The sequence below is a fragment of the Anguilla rostrata genome, chromosome 15 (genome assembly GCF_018555375.3).
Source record: "Anguilla rostrata isolate EN2019 chromosome 15, ASM1855537v3, whole genome shotgun sequence".
NCBI lineage: Eukaryota > Metazoa > Chordata > Actinopteri > Anguilliformes > Anguillidae > Anguilla > Anguilla rostrata.
Window position 1 is genome coordinate 1,248,188 of NC_057947.1, and position 17,446 is coordinate 1,265,633.

The 17,446-nt window shown below is 44.5% G+C and overlaps 1 long non-coding RNA gene across 2 annotated transcripts; it reads right to left on the reverse strand.

Moving 5' to 3' along the window:
* Positions 1 to 9,971: 9,971 nt before the first annotated feature.
* LOC135241209 (uncharacterized) lies at positions 9,972 to 12,711 on the reverse strand. 2 transcript variants are annotated; one of them, XR_010325938.1, is made up of 3 exons: positions 10,828 to 12,711; positions 10,436 to 10,731; positions 9,972 to 10,247 (listed from the first exon to the last, which is right to left on the reverse strand). It is a non-coding gene; the product is annotated as an uncharacterized LOC135241209 (long non-coding RNA). The 2 variants fall into 2 exon arrangements; XR_010325937.1 differs by having other exon boundaries at positions 10,436 to 12,711.
* Positions 12,712 to 17,446: the final 4,735 nt, after the last annotated feature.

Genomic DNA, 17,446 nt, shown 5'->3' on the forward strand with positions numbered 1-17,446 from the left:
GTGATAAAAAGCAACCCTAGAGATGTTTTTAATATGTAATATTAATTTGATAATGCAAGATCTGGATCAAAGGTAACACCAAGATCTACTATTCATCCCCAGCTACTCTACATCTCCAGCTACTCTTTCCCCAGCTACTCCTTATCCCCAGCTACTCTTCCCCCTGCTACTCTTTCTCCAGATACTTTTTCCCCAGCTACTCTTTACCCCAGCTACTCTGTCTCCAGCTACCCTTCATCCCCAGCTACTCTTTCCCCTGCTACTCTTCATCCCCAGCTACTCTTTCTCCAGCTTCTCTTCCCCCAGCTACTTCTTCCCCATTTATGCTTCCCTACAGCTACTCTTCATCCATAGCTACTCTTCATCTCCGGATATTCTTTCCCCAGATACTATTTCCCCAGCTACTCTTCATCCCCAGCTACTCTTTCTCTAGATACTCTTCCCCCAGCTACTCTTTCCCCAGATACTCCGTCCCTAGATACTTTCTCCCCAGCTACTCTTCATCCTCAGCTACTCTTCCCCCAGCTACTCTTCATCCCCAGCTCCTCTTCCCCCAGATACTCTTTCCCCAGCTACTATGCATTTATCAGCTTAACCACATCTCTGCTACTCTGCACGAGCTGCTGGAATGCTGTAGAGGCCATTTGCAAAACAGACCATCTGTCATGGGGACAGACTCAAGCTTTGCCCATGACGGGCCGCTAGCAGACCAATATAGACCCGCTAGCTGAACCGCACAAACGATGCATGGGGATATAATTTATCATTAGATTACAGAATGAGCAATTAAATTGCAAGCCAACATTTACAGTTGAGGCCAAAAGTTTACGTACACCTAGGCTAAAGATATTCAAACTCGGTTTTTCCACAACTCTGCACATTTCATGTTACCATACATTTCTTTTGGCAAGTCAATTAGGAAATCTACTTTGTCCATCAAGGTATTTTTAAAACAATCGATAGACAGTTTTATTTCAGCTTTAATTCACTATATCAGAATTCCAGTGGGTCAAACGTTTACATACACCAAGTTGACTGTCTCTTTAAACAGTCTGGAAGATTCCAGAAATTGAAGTAATGACTTTTCAGAGGCTTCTGTTAATTGGCACCTGTGGCTGTATTAAAGGCCTACCTTCAGAGCCACTGCTTTTTTGCCCTTGATACCATCGAAAAATCCAAGCAACTCAGCCAAAACCTCAGAGATATAACTGTGGACCTCCACAAGTCCGGTTCTTCCTTAGGGGCAATTTTCAAACAACTGAAGGTACCACAAGCATCTGTACAAACAATTTTATGCAAATATAAAAAAAACTTGGGATCACACAGACACTGCATTGTTCAGGAAGGAGTGAACTTTGGCTAAAAGGTTCAAATGAACCCCAAGACAACAACAAAGGAACTGGTGAAGGAGCTGGATGCATCAGGTACCAAAGTATCTATATCCACCATTAAGAGAATCCTACATGGTCATGGCCTGACATGCTGTCACACAAGGAAGAAGCCCCTACTCCAAGACCGGCATAAAAAAGCCAGGATGAAGTTTGCAGGTGATCACCAGGATGAATGGACTGCATTTTATATAGCGCTTTTCTCCAAAGCACTTTACAATTGAAACCTCTCATTCACCAGAGCATTTAGGGGTTAGGTGTCTTGCTCAGGGACACATCGACACGCCCACGGAGGGGGTCGAACCGGCAACCCTCCGACTGCCAGACTTACCTCCTGGGCTATGTTGCTCCATGAAGACTTAACCATTTGGAGGAGTGTTCTCTGGTCAGAGGAAACAAAAATTGAACTGTTTGACCATAATGATCAGCACTATGTATGGAGGAAAAAGGGTGAGGCTATTAATCCGAAGAACACCATCCCAATTGTGAAGCATGAGGGCGGCAGCATCATGTTGTGGGGGTGTTTTTCTGGAAAAGGGACTGGTGCACTTCAGAACACAGATGGCATCATGAGGAAGGAGGATTATCTAGAAATACTGAAGCTACACCTCAAGACATCAGCTAGAAAGTTAAAACGTGGTTGCAACTGGGTCTCCCAGCAGGACAATGATTCTAAGCATACCTCCAAAGTAACAAAATGGCTTAAAGACAACAAAGTGATAGTATTGGAGTAGCCATCACAAAGCCCTGACCTGAATCACATAGAAAAATTGTGGACTGAACTGAAAAAGTATGGCTGAGCAAGGAAACCCGCAAACGTTACTGAGTTACACCAGTTCTGTCTGAGGAATGGGCAAAGATTCTGGCAAAGTATTGGGAGAAGCTTGGGGAAGGCTACCCCAAGTGTTTGATTTAAGTTAAGCAATTAAATGGCAATGCGACCAAATACTAACAAAGTGTATGTAAACTTTTGACCAGCTGAAAATCTCTTATGGAAATAAAGTAAATACCCTCATTGACTTAACACAGTAAATGTATGGTAACAAGAAATGTGTGGTGTACTGAAAAATTGAGTTTGAATGTCTTTAGCCTAGCTGTATGTAAACTTTTGGTCTCAACTGTAAATGCATTTATTTTGTCACACTATTCATTATTATGACCAAAATGATGTATGTAATTTATTGCCTAAAAATAGCTTGGGAGCAATCAATTGTTAATAATCAGTGATCAATACTTCATACGCCTGGCCATGGGTGAACGGAAATGATTGGTATTGTGTCAGATTGAAATGAGCCGTGTCCCGTCTTCGTAGCCGTTGCTTGTTGAGCACGCATTATAAAATGGCCTTCCTTTGCCACATCAGGGTTACATTCATGATAACACAAACGCTGAAGTCCGTTTTAACTGTAACAGCGCTGAATGTCAAGTCGCAGAAAGTTGAGACTGTGGATGCTGACGGGGCCCTGTTGTGTGTAGGGTGATGGCAGACTACTTACTACTATTGAGAACATTGTCACCCCCTACCTCACAATGACCCACTCTCCTACCCCCAGGTGCTGTTAACTGATTCCCACCAGCGCTGCTCAGCTCTTACTCGATGTGTGCAATCCCCGACTGCGTGCAGACGCTGCAGAAATACCGCAAACACCGCTGCATGTAGGCCAGGTCGGCTGTGTTTACCGCCATGGCAGTGGTTTCTCAGTAAACAATGGAAACCTTTCGGTTGCTTTCGGACAGAGTGGATGAGACGCTTCCTCATTGCGAAAGACGGCTACAGCCTGTTCTTTTAATAACCTCATCTGCGACCGTCACACGCAGGGCAAGAGTCACACGCCGTCTCTGGAGGGGAGCCCAAAAATCCCCGATTACGAAGTAGAGACTTTATTCCAAGTACAGAATGATGAGCTAGCCCTTGCCTCTGACTCTCCCGGGAGCTGACGTTACATTGCAGAAAAACTCTGGTCTTTCCAGATTTTCTAAACAGACTGGTGGTAATAACTGGCTAACAAGCTGGCCCTATAAAATGGCCTCATGCTATCTTCATATTAGCAATCAAAGCTGTCGAAACTAATTACAATACACTACCAACTGACATAGCCCATGTCATAAAATAAATATTAAAAATTACAAATAATTTTTAATAAATGGCAGAATATGGAATAAATGAAACACCGTGTTTGCCATGGTACGGAATGCGGTCAGGTGTCATACTTATTTAAAACTGCTCCATTTATATACATCCTTGACACAATCATCCAGCTAGCCAGCTAAATCAACTAAATGTAGCCCTGTAGCATATGTGCAGACCTCCTGTAGCGTGCGGGCAGACCTCCTGCAGCATGGATGCAGACCTCCTGCATCGTGCGGGCAGACCTCCTGTAGCGTGCGGGCAGACCTCCTGTAGTATGCGTGCAGACCTCCTGTAGCGTGCGGGCAGACCTCCTGTAGTATGCGTGCAGACCTCCTGCAGCATGCATGCAGACCTCCTGTAGCGTGCGTGCAGACCTCCTGTAGCGTGCGGGCAGACCTCCTGTAGTATGCATGCAGACCTCCTGCAGCGTGCGGGCAGACCTCCTGTAGCGTGCGGGCAGACCTCCTGTAGTATGCGTGCAGACCTCCTGTAGCGTGCAGGCAGACCTCCTGTAGCGTGCGGGCAGACCTCCTGTAGTATGCATGCAGACCTCCTGTAGCGTGCGGGCAGACCTCCTGTAGCGTGCGGGCAGACCTCCTGTAGTATGCATGCAGACCTCCTGTAGCGTGCGTGCAGACCTCCTGCAGCATGCATGCAGACCTCCTGTAGCGTGCGGGCAGACCTCCTGTAGTATGCGTGCAGACCTCCTGTAGCGTGCGGGCAGACCTCCTGTAGTATGCGTGCAGACCTCCTGTAGCGTGCGGGCAGACCTCCTGCAGCATGCATGCAGTACTTGAGTGGCAAAGAAATTTATCAGTTATGCATCCATATAGAGCAGAGATGTCTAATCTAATCCAAAAAGTATTCGCCCAGCAATTTATTTTATTTATTTATTTTATTTTGTATTTGTATAGCGCAATAACACACCTGATTCTACTTAATGATTGAAGATCATGATTAGTTAATTAGCTTAATCATGAATTAAGTTTTTTTTTTTTTTTTTTTTAAATGTATTTGTGCAAGTTAAAAGTTATATAACAGCATTCATTTTTAATGTGGGCACTTGCCACTGTATCTAACAAAATCTGTTATGTCCCTATACATCATTTAAAAATACTGCCCATATAACATGTCCATAATAGTCAGTAATTAAACTGAATTTAACACGTGAGCGTCGCTTGTTGAGATCTGTCTTTAATTTGTGGCAATTATTTTATGATGATTGGTGTGGTGCAAATGTGATAATGGGCTTGACAAAGAGTCTATCACAGTAGCCAGATAACTGGAGTACAATGTGAAAAATCAAGGGGAGACAAACTGGTGGACAGAGGTGGGAAGTAAGTCACAAATGTGCAAGTCACAAGCAAGTCTCAGTGTTAACCTTCAAGTTCCAAGCAAGTCCCAAGTCACTGTGTTTAGACTTAAGCAAGTCAAGTCGAGTCACTGCTAAACGTCAAGTAAAACAAGTCAAGTCATTGCTCAGGCCAAGCAAGTCACAAGTCAAGTCAGCATGAAAGAAGCGCTTAAAACAAGAGAGAAGAGGTACAATGGCACGCCATGTCATGAGGAATCTGCACCTGTTAGTTAGGTAGTCAGATAGTCTCTACAACTGGGGATGGGTATGGTTAGGATTTTATCAATACCAATACCACTATTGATACTGCTTATCGATACCAATACTTATCAATACTCTTATCGATACTTCTTCATTTTGAGCGCAAAATACATGTTGTTAAAATAATTATCAGTACTATATTTATATTAGTTTGGGCAAAAAATATTTAACAAAATAGTTTTGTTGATAAAATGAAATAGATTGTTATCTCAGACAAAACATGATGATGGGACCAATTGGTATAGATACTGTAAATGTCTGGTAGTTGTTGATACTTGAGAAATTTCTGTTTCTGTTGGTCTTCACTAACTTAATGGGAATATGACTGTAATATAGTTTGTGTCCACCAATCACTAGTTATTGCTACCTTTGTGAGCTGCAGGTCTGTTTTTCTTTTCAACCTCCTTCCTAAAAATATAGGCTGCTCTGGTTACATTAGGTAACACTACTGACATTTTAAAATCACTTATTACATTAAAACAGACATATATGATACCATATAATATTGGTATGCTATTTCATCTCTAAGCATTTTGTCATTTTTTCCTTTAATTAGGACTTCCATTGACGGTTTTCAACATAGAGGATAGTGAGTGACGTTAAACTAGAGTTGAAATGACTGATATTATGGTGTGGAGGGTGACTAGCATGTCTGGATGATCATGGCCGTTTTTAAATCTGTATCTAAGACCCTTTGAATGCCGAAATAGATTATTATACACGCAACAGTTTCCCACTTTGTATTTATTATGCGGCACACGTGAGTACCTACTGTATAGGCAATTGTTCAAATTGCGCAAAAACAAAACGTAGTATTCTATCTGATGATTACTATTTTCTGCTGTAGATTGTGTAGACTAATACATCCATTAATTTAGAACACTGAAATTTTAATCCTCATCAAGGAAAAATACCATCTGGTTTGCCTGATCTCGCAGGATAGCCTTTGTCACACAGTTGATCAGGGAGAGACCATTCTGCTGTGGTTGAGTTACACTGACTTTGAACTAGTGAGGGACCATGAACAGAATGATGAAGCTCTGTCTGGTAATATAAGGCTCGAGAGAAAATCAACGCAGGTATGGGAGAATCCTTTCAACATGCTTTCAGCTCGATCCTGTCTTGCCTTGTTTTCTAGGTCCTGCTAGACACTGTCTTTTAAGCCTGGGTTGCGTGCACTGCACTAAAAGTCACCCAAAACGGTAACTGTTCATGCTCAATATCTAGAACAAGCACGAAACCGTCCAGACCCACGGCGCATCTGTACAAAGTGTCATGAGTAAAACTTGGCTAACTATATAGCTAGCTAGCTATGGCATGTCCTCAACGTTAACCTGTAACGTTATTTGTTGTCCTCCGTGTGTCCATACATCTGTATCGGTGGTACACGCTAACTAGGTTAACTAAAGGGTTAGCTAAAGTAACGTTAGGCGATAAAGCTGTGCTTTAAAACATCATGCCGTTCGAAGTAGTAATTTTGGGAGATGCACCTGCGCATGCGTCCTACTAAACGAAGCACCACCTGCGCATGCGTCCTACCAAACGTCCCTCTCAGGTCGTCCGTGTGTGTGAGTGACCACAATTTGCCACGCATAGCCCACGGTGGCAGGCAGTCCTGCACGCCATGGGAAAACTGCAAATAGGCTATTCAGCTTAATAAAAACTGTCAAGTCCTTTTGAGTCATCTGCCTCAAGTCAAAGTCAAGTCTCAAGTCATGAATACCAAGTCAAAGTCAAGTCGAGTCTTTTATCAACGTTAGTCAAGCAAGTCGCAAGTCCTCAAATTTGCGACTCGAGTCTGACTCGAGTCAAGTCATGCGACTCGAGTCCCCCACCTCTGCTGGTGGCCCTAATTATTAGTGATGATGATTCTGCTGTGACACGGTATGCAGGAACCAATGGGCTTGCAGCACAGTTAAACAGGTGTGGAAACCTCGTCCAGACTTTTTACATATGGCATCGTTGATGCCATATGTAAAAATATGTACAGCAATCCAATGGATTCATCTGTAACGTTGATGATGGTGATGGTGAGGATGATGATGAAGTGTTCTGGCCCCACAGCAGCAGAGGAGGAACAGTCGGGGGATGAAGGCTGAGGTGTTTGGCTAAGGGCTCCACCCGCTGCATTCTCTTCGGGGCAGCATAACACAGGATGGGAAGGCGCCTAGCCGAGTGCTTTCCTATCTAATCGCCCCTGCCTGTGGTGAAAGAGGAAATGTGGGAAAGGGAGGTTCTCCCGTTAATAAAACAGTCGCAGTGAGTGCACTGATAGTGCCGTGTGGCTTTAGGACCTCCGCCAGCTCAGTTATGTGCCACTGCAGTTCCTTAAGATGGCTGCATGTTTACAAACACAGTCAGCATATCAGGCCAGCGTCGGGCCAATGTAAATACACATTCTCAATTATGTGCCACTACAGTTTCTTAAGATGGCTGCATGTTCACAAACACAGTCAGCATTTCAGGCCAGCGTCGGGCCAATGTAAATACACATTCTCAATTATGTGCCACTGCAGTTCCTTAAGATGGCTGCATGTTTACAAACACAGTCAGCATATCAGGCCAGCATCGGGCCAATGTAAATAAACATTCTCAATTATGTTCGCTTTATGAAACCAGAGCTAGAAGTAATAAATATGGGCTTAGAATGTCAATTACAATAGTTAGCTTAACTTGCACAAATTAATGTGATTAAGGCATTGCTATGAGCGAAATACTGGACTATGCTTAAAGATTTTGCAAAAGATTTGACTACGCTCAATGTAATACAGAAGTAATTATTTTCATGTGCAATGCATGATAATATTTTACGGTATCGGAGAATGATAAAAGCATAAAACGCTATAAACAAAGCATTTGCTGTCTTCCTGTGGACTCCGGTAATGGTCCACTTCCTTCTTGGGGTGCAGTTGATTAGCTTACCAAGAACTTCTAAAGTATGTGAGCAAGGTGCCTTGAATGTTTCCTGAGTAGAAACAGCACAGGAGTCATTTACAGGATCAACAAGTCTTCTCATGAAGTTACCTTTTGCCTAAAGTGGATATAAGCATATAAACAGGTGATCATTTTACACCATGGCTCGACAATTTAAGAAAGTCCTGTTGTGCTGTACTACCTTGCTGAAAATTAAACCAACCTATGCTGGTCATCCTAGTGAATGCTCTGTTTTTGATACTTTAATCTGATCAACCAGGTCTTCACCAGCTAACCAGTCTATATAATGAGCTAGTCCACCAGTTTGACCACCGGCTTACTCCACTAGCTTAACCAGCTTTGACCAGCTTCGTCCAGCTAGAGAGCAGCTTTGACCAGCTACAGACTAGCTATGACCAGCTAGAAGCGTTGAAAACCTGAAAAAAAACCTGAAAGCTGAAACCATCTTGAACCAGCTTAGAATCCCAGCTGGTTTTAGCTGGAATTTTAAGCAGGGGAGAAGAAGGTCATGTTGTACAGTACTAGCTAAGAAAGCCCCATTGTTCAGTACTAGCTAAGAAAGCCCAATTGTGCTGCCCTAAGTGAGAAACCCCCATTGTGCTGCACTAAGTGAGAAACCCCCATTGTGCTGCACTAAGTGAGAAACCCCCATTGTGCTGCACTAAGTGAGAAACCCCCATTGTGCTGCACTAAGTGCGAAAGCCCAAGTGTGCAGTACTAAGTAAGAAAACCCCATTGTGCAGTACTGAGTAAGAAAACCCCATTGTGCTGTACTGAGTAAGAAAGCTCCATTGTGCTGGGAGTAGGGTGCTGAGAAGTTGCGCCACCACAGTTTCTCATGAGTAGCACCCTGGACAAACCAAGCACAGGTGCTGACATTCAAAACCCCTCGGCTGTGACCCCCTGCTCCTCACACATCACCAGTGAGCTGGGAGAACAGGACGGCCAGGTTACAGCTTGCTAAGAAGTACCAAAAAGAGCCTGCAGTTCAGGGGCCATATGTATCAAACATCTTAATAATTACACTTAAGAATCTCATAAGAGCTTACTTTGGAGTGAAATCATTCTTCGCTTAAAGTGGTCGGTAAAACATAGTTATCAAGCAGCTCACACTTTCTCATAGGTAAGTCTTGAGACATTCTCAAGAGTAACGCAAAGTGTGTTTCTGCGACAATCACAGGTTCTGCAAACAAAAGGATTAAGATGATGTCATCAATTGCCGAAATTGCTAAGAGACAAGAACCAATCAGCTTTTGGGAAATCTGTGTTCTACTGATGGGTCAACAGAAGTTTTCAATAAAGTTAAACACACCCTCATTATGAAAGCTCCCTTGTTGTCTAATGTTAGTCTAAGCAAAATGGATGTGAAAAGAAAGCCGAATTGGACTGTGGAAAAAACGGTGATGTTGGTAGAGGAGGTGGAGGCAAAGAAGGAAATAATTAAGGGAAAATTAAGCCCCACACTTACAAGTCGACACAAAAAGGAAGTTTGGAAGCAGATCGCAGACAGCATTAATGCGAGCTTCTCCTCCAGCATTCGGAGGAATGCAAAAAGAAATGGCACAATGTTTTGTCAAAAGCGCATCAGGAAATCTCCACTTTCAAGAAGGCAACATCTGGCACTGGTTCGTAGTCTACGTTAGTTATGTATCTATTTGTTTATTTATTTATTGATCTACTTACTTATGACACACGTTTGTTACATATTGCTGGTGAACATTAATGTAGTTATATTTTTTTTATTCAGGTGGAGGCCTAAACCTTTAAGTGCAGTGGCAGAAGTAGTTCTCCGCATCCTCAGAGAAGATGCCACAATCAGTGGAGGGGGCGACTGTCAGGATGCTGCACTACTCAAACTGCAGACCGTAGTAAGGTTGGCATGCTATTATAAAAGAACTGTAGCTCAATACTCAATACTTATTTTATTGATACAAATGCATATTCACAAGAATCAACTAACTTAACAAAATGAATTCTGTTTTTCAGTAATGCAGATGAAAACACCATCTCGTCCCCTCATGAGCTGCCTGTAGAGGAACTCCCAGCTGCAACAGCACTGCTTCCAGGCCCATCTGGCATTCCCTCTCCAGCAGCAGGCCCAGAGCCCCTGCTCCCTGAGCCCCCACTGGCCACTGCCACTCCACGGCTCAAGCCGGACGAGGTGGGGGACATGGATGCACTGCAGAGAGAAGAGCTGCGGATGAGCATAAAGGTTTTAAGGCTGAAGGAGCATTATTATGAACTAAAAATAAAAAAAGATGAAATCTTGCCTATTGCTGTCTTTTTTTTTAAAATCCACTCAGCACTTATAATCAATAGATTGGGGGCGGGAGTGTGACAGGAGCAAAATAAAAATGTATTTCTTACCCAAAATGAAAGTTGGCAAAGTGCTGCCTAAACACAGTGGCATCAGAGGCAAATGGGATGCTAGGAGGGTGGTTGTCATCATCATCATTATCATCATCATCATTATTATGATCTCCCTCATCAGGGGGGAGAGGAATGTTGCACATTATGCATATGTTATGCGAGACTGCACATGCCATTATAATATCGCTGGCCTTCTGTGGTGTTTGGCGGATTTCCCCATGAAGGACATGGAACCGGAGTTTCCATTGGCCGCATGATGCCCCTCTACAACGCTTCGGGTGCATTGGTGAGCCCTGAAAAGTCCAATTATGTTTAGATGACCGTCAAAAATAACTCTATAATGGTGAGATGATTCATTATTATAATTCACAGGCTTAGTTAATTTGTACCTGTTGTAATTTTCTTGGGCCCCTGGTTGTGGTCTTGGGAATGGTGTGAGAAGCCAGCGTCGTTTTGGGTAGCCTTTATCTCCAAGGAGATGGCACCCGGGTGGAACAATGTTCCTGTCAAACAGCCGTTGCAATCCACTTTCATTCAGGATGCGTGCGTCATGGGTAGATCCTGGCCACTTGGACACAACATCTAAAATGTTGTAATCTGCGTCAAAGACTACCTGGGTGTTGATGCTGTGGTACCTCTTCCTGTTTACAAAAGTCTCTTCATCTACGCTGGGAGCAATTATACGGATGTGGGTGCCATCAATTACTCCAACCAACCCCGGGAAGCCCGCTAGACGCATAAATGCAGCTTGCTTCTGGCAGATTAACGGAGGAGAGGCTGGAAATTCTATAAACCTCCTCACTATGTGAGGTGCTGCAAGGGCTGACACAGTTTTTGCCACTACCCTGCTGATGGTGGATTGTGATGGTCCCAAATCATCAGCATTGCATAACTGCATTTTTCCTGTGGCTAGGAAGCCCAGCGTTAAAATGCCTTGCATCTCTGCCGTAATTACTACTTCTCAAAGTTGATGGTGATATTACATCCCGCACAAGATCGGTGACAAAGATGATTCCCTGATGATCTAAGCGATAACGTTTGATTAACTGTGCATCATCAAACATTTGTAAAACATTCTTCCTGTCTCGGAAGGTGCGTGCGCGTCTCCGTCCTCGCAGCTCAGCCATCTTGCCTACTCCTAGCCAAATTAAGAGAGCCCCAGAGGTCTCTTAAACACCTGACAGGTTAAGAGTATTCTTAAGTCAAGAGAAATTTGTTAAATCACTTTTATTCTTAAATCTGAGTGTAGGAGTAAAAGTCACCCATTCTTAGACTTAAGTTACACTTGAGACTAATTTTTTACTTTGAGCGGCTTGATACATACGGCCCCAGAAAACAGGTCTAGAGGACAGATGAGACCAAGATTCACTTGTATCAGAGTGGTGGCAAGAGAAAAATGACCGAAGGAACTGCTCAAGATCCAGAGCACCTTTGCTCATCTGTGAAACATGGTGGTGGGAGTTACATGGTTTAGGCATGTATGGCTGCCACGGGTACTATCTCACTTCTCTTCAGTGATGATGGAACTGCTGACAGCAGCAGCAGAATGAATTCTGAAGTGTTCAGATGCATCTTTTCTGCTCAAGTTCAACCAAATGCCTCCAAACTCATTGAAGTGCCATCCAAACATACTGCTAAAGCAACAAAGGAGTTTTCCAAAGCTAAAAACTGGAAAGTTGACTGGGTATGTCAACTGACCTAATCTGAGTCCAACTGAACATGCATTTCATTTGATGAAGAGCAAACTAGGCAATTAGCACCTGAAACAAGCAGGAGCTTAAGATGGCTGCAGTAAAGGCCTGTCAGAGCATCACCAAATAAGATACCCAACCTCTTGTGATGTTTATGGGTCACAGACTTCAAGCAATCATTGCATACAAAGGATATGTAAAAAGTATTAAACAGGACTACTTTCATTTACATAATATTAATATGTCTCAAACATTATGGTACCCTGAAATGGGGGGCTATGTATAAAACGTGCTGTAATTTCAACACGGGAAAACCAAAGTACATAAAAAAATACCCTTTAATACAGAATGTGTATTAAATAATGTGCACTTTAACCACATGTGAATTGTTTGATTACAAATATAAAATAAAATTGTGGAGTACTGAGCCAAATAAAGAAAAAATATGTCTTTGTCCCCAACATTATGCAGCTCACTACATAAAGCTTTACTTTTAGGCATGTAGTAAAAGCTCTCCCCCAGTGTCACACAGTTTACTTCAGGTATTTCAAGCTTAGTACCTTGTTTAAGGGCGCAACTGCAGTGCCCCCACTTGGGAATTAAATCTGCAGCCTCTAAGTTATAAGCCAGGGCCCCAACTGTTATACTACACTACCACCCCAAAAATACGCTGGCACTGCTGTGATCTGAAAATAAATGAGGGACCATTTTCTGACACATGTACCCAGCCTTGCGTGCTCTGCCGTTCCCAGTGCGGCCAGCCAGTCTCACATCTGCCCACATCTCGCCAAGTGTGATTCCAATGGCAGCTAATGTGCGTCAGGCTACACAGGAGTGACGTCCTCACAACGTGCTAAAACAGGCGTCCTCACAACGTGCTAAAAAAAGGTGTATGGCAACAGGCAGCACTGTACTGCAGTAACCAGTGTGTGTACGCGTGTGTGTGTATGTGTGTATGTGTGCCTGTGTGTGCAAATGTGTGTGCGTCTATGTGCATACATATGTGCTTAAATGCATGCATGTGTGTAAGTGCGTGCGTGTGTCTGTGTGTGTGTGCGTGAGTGGGTGTGTGTGTGTGCATAAGTGTGTGCGTGAGTGCATGCGCACGTGCGTGTGTGCATGTGTGTGCGCATGTGTGTGTACTTGAGTGCGTACGTGTGTGTATGAGTGTCCGTGCGTGTGTGTGTGCGCGCATGTGAACTGTCCCACACAGTGTATAAAAACACGCACAGGGCACCGGATGCATAACTAACTTGACACCCAACAGCAAAGTCCTCTTAAAATTGCTGGAGCTCCACTTCCGTGCCAAAGATCATTCACAAAGAGCTTGTCAGCAGAGCAGACCCCATGAGCGACACAGCTAATGCTTCCTGGAATAAACCTGAAACCAGTCACAATCAGCACATACATACAGAGCAAACAAATACACTCCAGGACACAGAGACATGCAACGTAAAAAAAGCCATAACTGCCTTTTTTTTATTTTTCATATCTGCTCTATATGGTACATGAGTCTGCTTTGATGTTAATGCATATCTGTCAGTGGTGACAAACCAGAAAGAGTAGTGACTCAGTGAAAGTTCCTGCGAGGGCGAAATTTTGAGTTTGTCAAGGAATTTTCTAAAACTCTCTCTGTAACAGAAATGAATACTGTTGCCTGATTCCTGTGGTCATTAGGTAAGCTCCACAGTTGGAGGTGCAAAGATGAACATTTACACGGATATTTCCATCATTTTTCCTGCTCACACAGTATACAAACATTTGTAAATTAAGCTACTTTTCACTGAAAGTCGCATTGATCATTTAACTATAGTTCTTCAGTCACAAGCATCCACATACATGAATAACACCAATCACAAATCCCTGGACAGCCGGACCCATTTGGACATGAGGATGTGTCGTCCGTACACTAGAGAGGTAAACAAGCGGGGGGTTTTTTCCCTCGCTCTGTAAACAGGCTGGGAATGCGATGTCCGGCAGACTCCCCAGCAGCGTCTGCAGCAGATACATATCAGGAGAGGAAATTTCTGTTGAGTTAAAGTGAAGCAAGAAGGCCATAGGCTCGGCCCAGCCTTCCTGTGATTGTGAGAAATCACCGGCCTGTAGTGCCTGCTCAGGAATCCCAACCCCGCCGACCTGCCGCCGATCCCTCCAACCACCTCGCCCCCCCACCCACCCGACCCCTCCAACCCCCCTCGCCCCTGCCACCATGCCCGACCCAGATCCCTCCAACCCCTCCACCTCCCCACCCTCCCGCCCGCCCCCTCCACCTCAGCTTTAGAGACTAACATATAAGGCTGTAAAACCTCCTCTCCAGAAATACAAGATAACAGTTCAAATGGAGAAAGAGCATCTGTACCATATTTAATCATTTACTATCTAGGTCTTCTTGTTAAACTGTAGATGGTATAGCCATTTCCTTTAATCTCATTTACTGCATGGCAAAAATAATAATAATAATAATTCATCACCTAAGCTACATTTGGAAAGTTTTTTATAGTTCCAGGGTGAGTTTTAGTGTTTTTATTTATGTACAGATATTATGTATTTTTTAGTTTTTTCTTTTTTTCATGAAGAGCAGTATTTGCGATTGCATGTAAATACACAAGCTGGGCATTTGCCAGAAGGCTAATTAAAAAAATTCCCAGGAGAAAGGCAACGAAAGCAAAATGTTTGTTTTTGTTTCATATCAGCAACATCGGCCAAGTGAGTAAACAAACATTACTGACCCGATATTGCATCTCCTTAAGGAATTATTGCTGTGGCTTTGCTTCGTGTGTCAGTGAAATGAGAGCAGTTACCCTGATACTGTGGCTAAACACCACAGCGAGCGTACGTAGGCCACAGCTGTCCATACATCCAGCCTTCCGGCTCCTAAACCCTGCATTAAGCCGCTTACTAAGTGCTTCACGGCTCCCTAAGGCCCTTCCGCCATTACAAGTTCACACACCGTGCCGGCCAGGAATAACCTATATGCCGAGGGTATATTTGTGGTTCATGGGGACTTCATCCTTTCTAGTGTTTACATGCTAATGTTTTTTCACTTTTAATTATGAGTGAAGGGAAGAGATGACGCACGCTGTAGTGTCGTGTATCTTATGACACTGCCATTAGACCAAGTTTTCCGTACATCTGTTGACACTGAGATTGCTTCTTGTTTCCAAGGAGATCATATGCAGTACATGTATACTGGGTTGCACAAAAGAGATATTACATAAGGGTCCCAAACTACAACCAATAGTGTGGACCTAACAGAACAGCAACACTGCAGGTTTTCCTGGACATGGGCAGACTATGAAGGTGCAGCAAGAGGTATTGGATGTGCCATCATTTAGATCCTAAACTAACAGGGGTAGAGCTCATCTCGGTCCTGCTGGGTTAGCTAGCAGCTAACAGGGCTACGACAGTGTTATGTGGATCAATCAGAACTGAGGTCCAAAATGCACCTGTACAGGATATGAGCTCATTTAAAGGTACACCCAGATATTTAAGGAACAAAGCAAAAATACGTCAGAACAGAATTAATTTTTTACCCATATTTATTTTGAGTGTCCAGACAGCAGAATCACAGACACACACACACACACACACACACACATGCCGTGTGCACTCTACAGTACATTCCCCAAACAGTACATTATGTTATTGTTCTGTGGTATGGGCATGGTTTCGGCACACAAGATGTGCCTTTTGGAGGAACGCATGAACTTCGGCTGTGCTGATGGTCAAGCAGTCAGCCTGTGTTTGTGTGTGCTTTAACTGCGCTCACAAAGCTGACTGTCCATATTTAGTCATGGTTAGTCATGTTTATAGCATTTTTCTCGAAGGTACACAAAAATACAACACTAGAACCTCATATACCACCCTTTTCACATATGTACATGCCAGAGTGTGAAGCAAATTCATAATGTTCACTCACGCCATAGAGTGAAGTTCCCCGACAAAAAGAAAATGAATAACATGTAAAAGAAGGATTATGCCGGTAGGATACAGACCCACAGCAAGACCTGCGACTGCATACAGACCCACAGCAGGACCTGCCACAGCATACAGACCCACAACAGGACCTGCGTCCGCATACAGACCCACAGCAGGACCTGCCACCGCATACAGACCCACAGCAGGATCTGCGTCCGCATACAGACCCACAGCAGGACCTGCCACCGCATACAGACGCACAGCAGGACCTGCGTCCGCATACAGACCCACAGCAGGACCTGCCACCGCATACAGACCCACAGCAGGACCTGCCACCGCATACAGACCCACAGCAGGACCTGCCACCGCATACAGACCCACAGCAGGACCTGCCACCGCATACAGACCCACAGCAGGACCTGCCACCGCATACAGACCCACAGCAGGACCTGCCACCGCATATAGACCCACAGCAGGACCTGCCACCGACATACGGGACCCACAGCAGAACATGCCACCGCATACAGACCCACAGCAGGACCTGCCACCGCATACAGACCCACAGCAGGACCTGCCACCGCATACAGACCCACAGCAGGACCTGCGTCCGCATACAGACCCACAGCAGGACCTGCCACCGCATACAGACCCACAGCAGGACCTGCCACCGCATACAGACCCACAGCAGGACCTGCCACCGCATACAGACCCACAGCAGGACCTGCCACCGCATACAGACCCACAGCAGGACCTGCGTCCGCATACAGACCCACAGCAGGACCTGCCACCGCATACAGACCCACAGCAGGACCTGCCACCGCATACAGACCCACAGCACGACCTGCCACCGCATACAGACCCACAGCAGGACCTGCCACCGCATACAGACCCACAGCAGGACCTGCCACCGCATACAGACCCACAGCAGGACCTGGGAAAGATCAGCAGTCCTCTTTCCCAGCAGAGCGGGAGATGGAGCCTCGCTCTGCTTCAGTGTCGTAGGTCACAGAAACAAAATAAAACCCAATTTATTAGACCTTGGAAAATCTGCCATATGACTTTGTTTCAGTCATAACACGGGTGACACAGAGCAGATGTCCCAGTGATGGATTAAGTTTCCCCCCCCCCCCCCGAAAGCATATTCGGTGCAGTATGGATCTGATCGCGGAGAATTGATGTGGTTGAGCTGAGTTGCATCTCCTAATGTGTTCCCACGGCCTGATCTGAAGAAAAGGAAAAGATTTATAAAAGGATCTGTGGTGTAGCACTAACAGTACAATGGGGCTACTAATTAGAACAGGCTATGTTCTTTTTTATAGGATACAGCAGACAAAACAAGGGATGATGGATTAATAATGACCACTGCTGAAACAATACCTGCAGCTATTCAACAATGTGA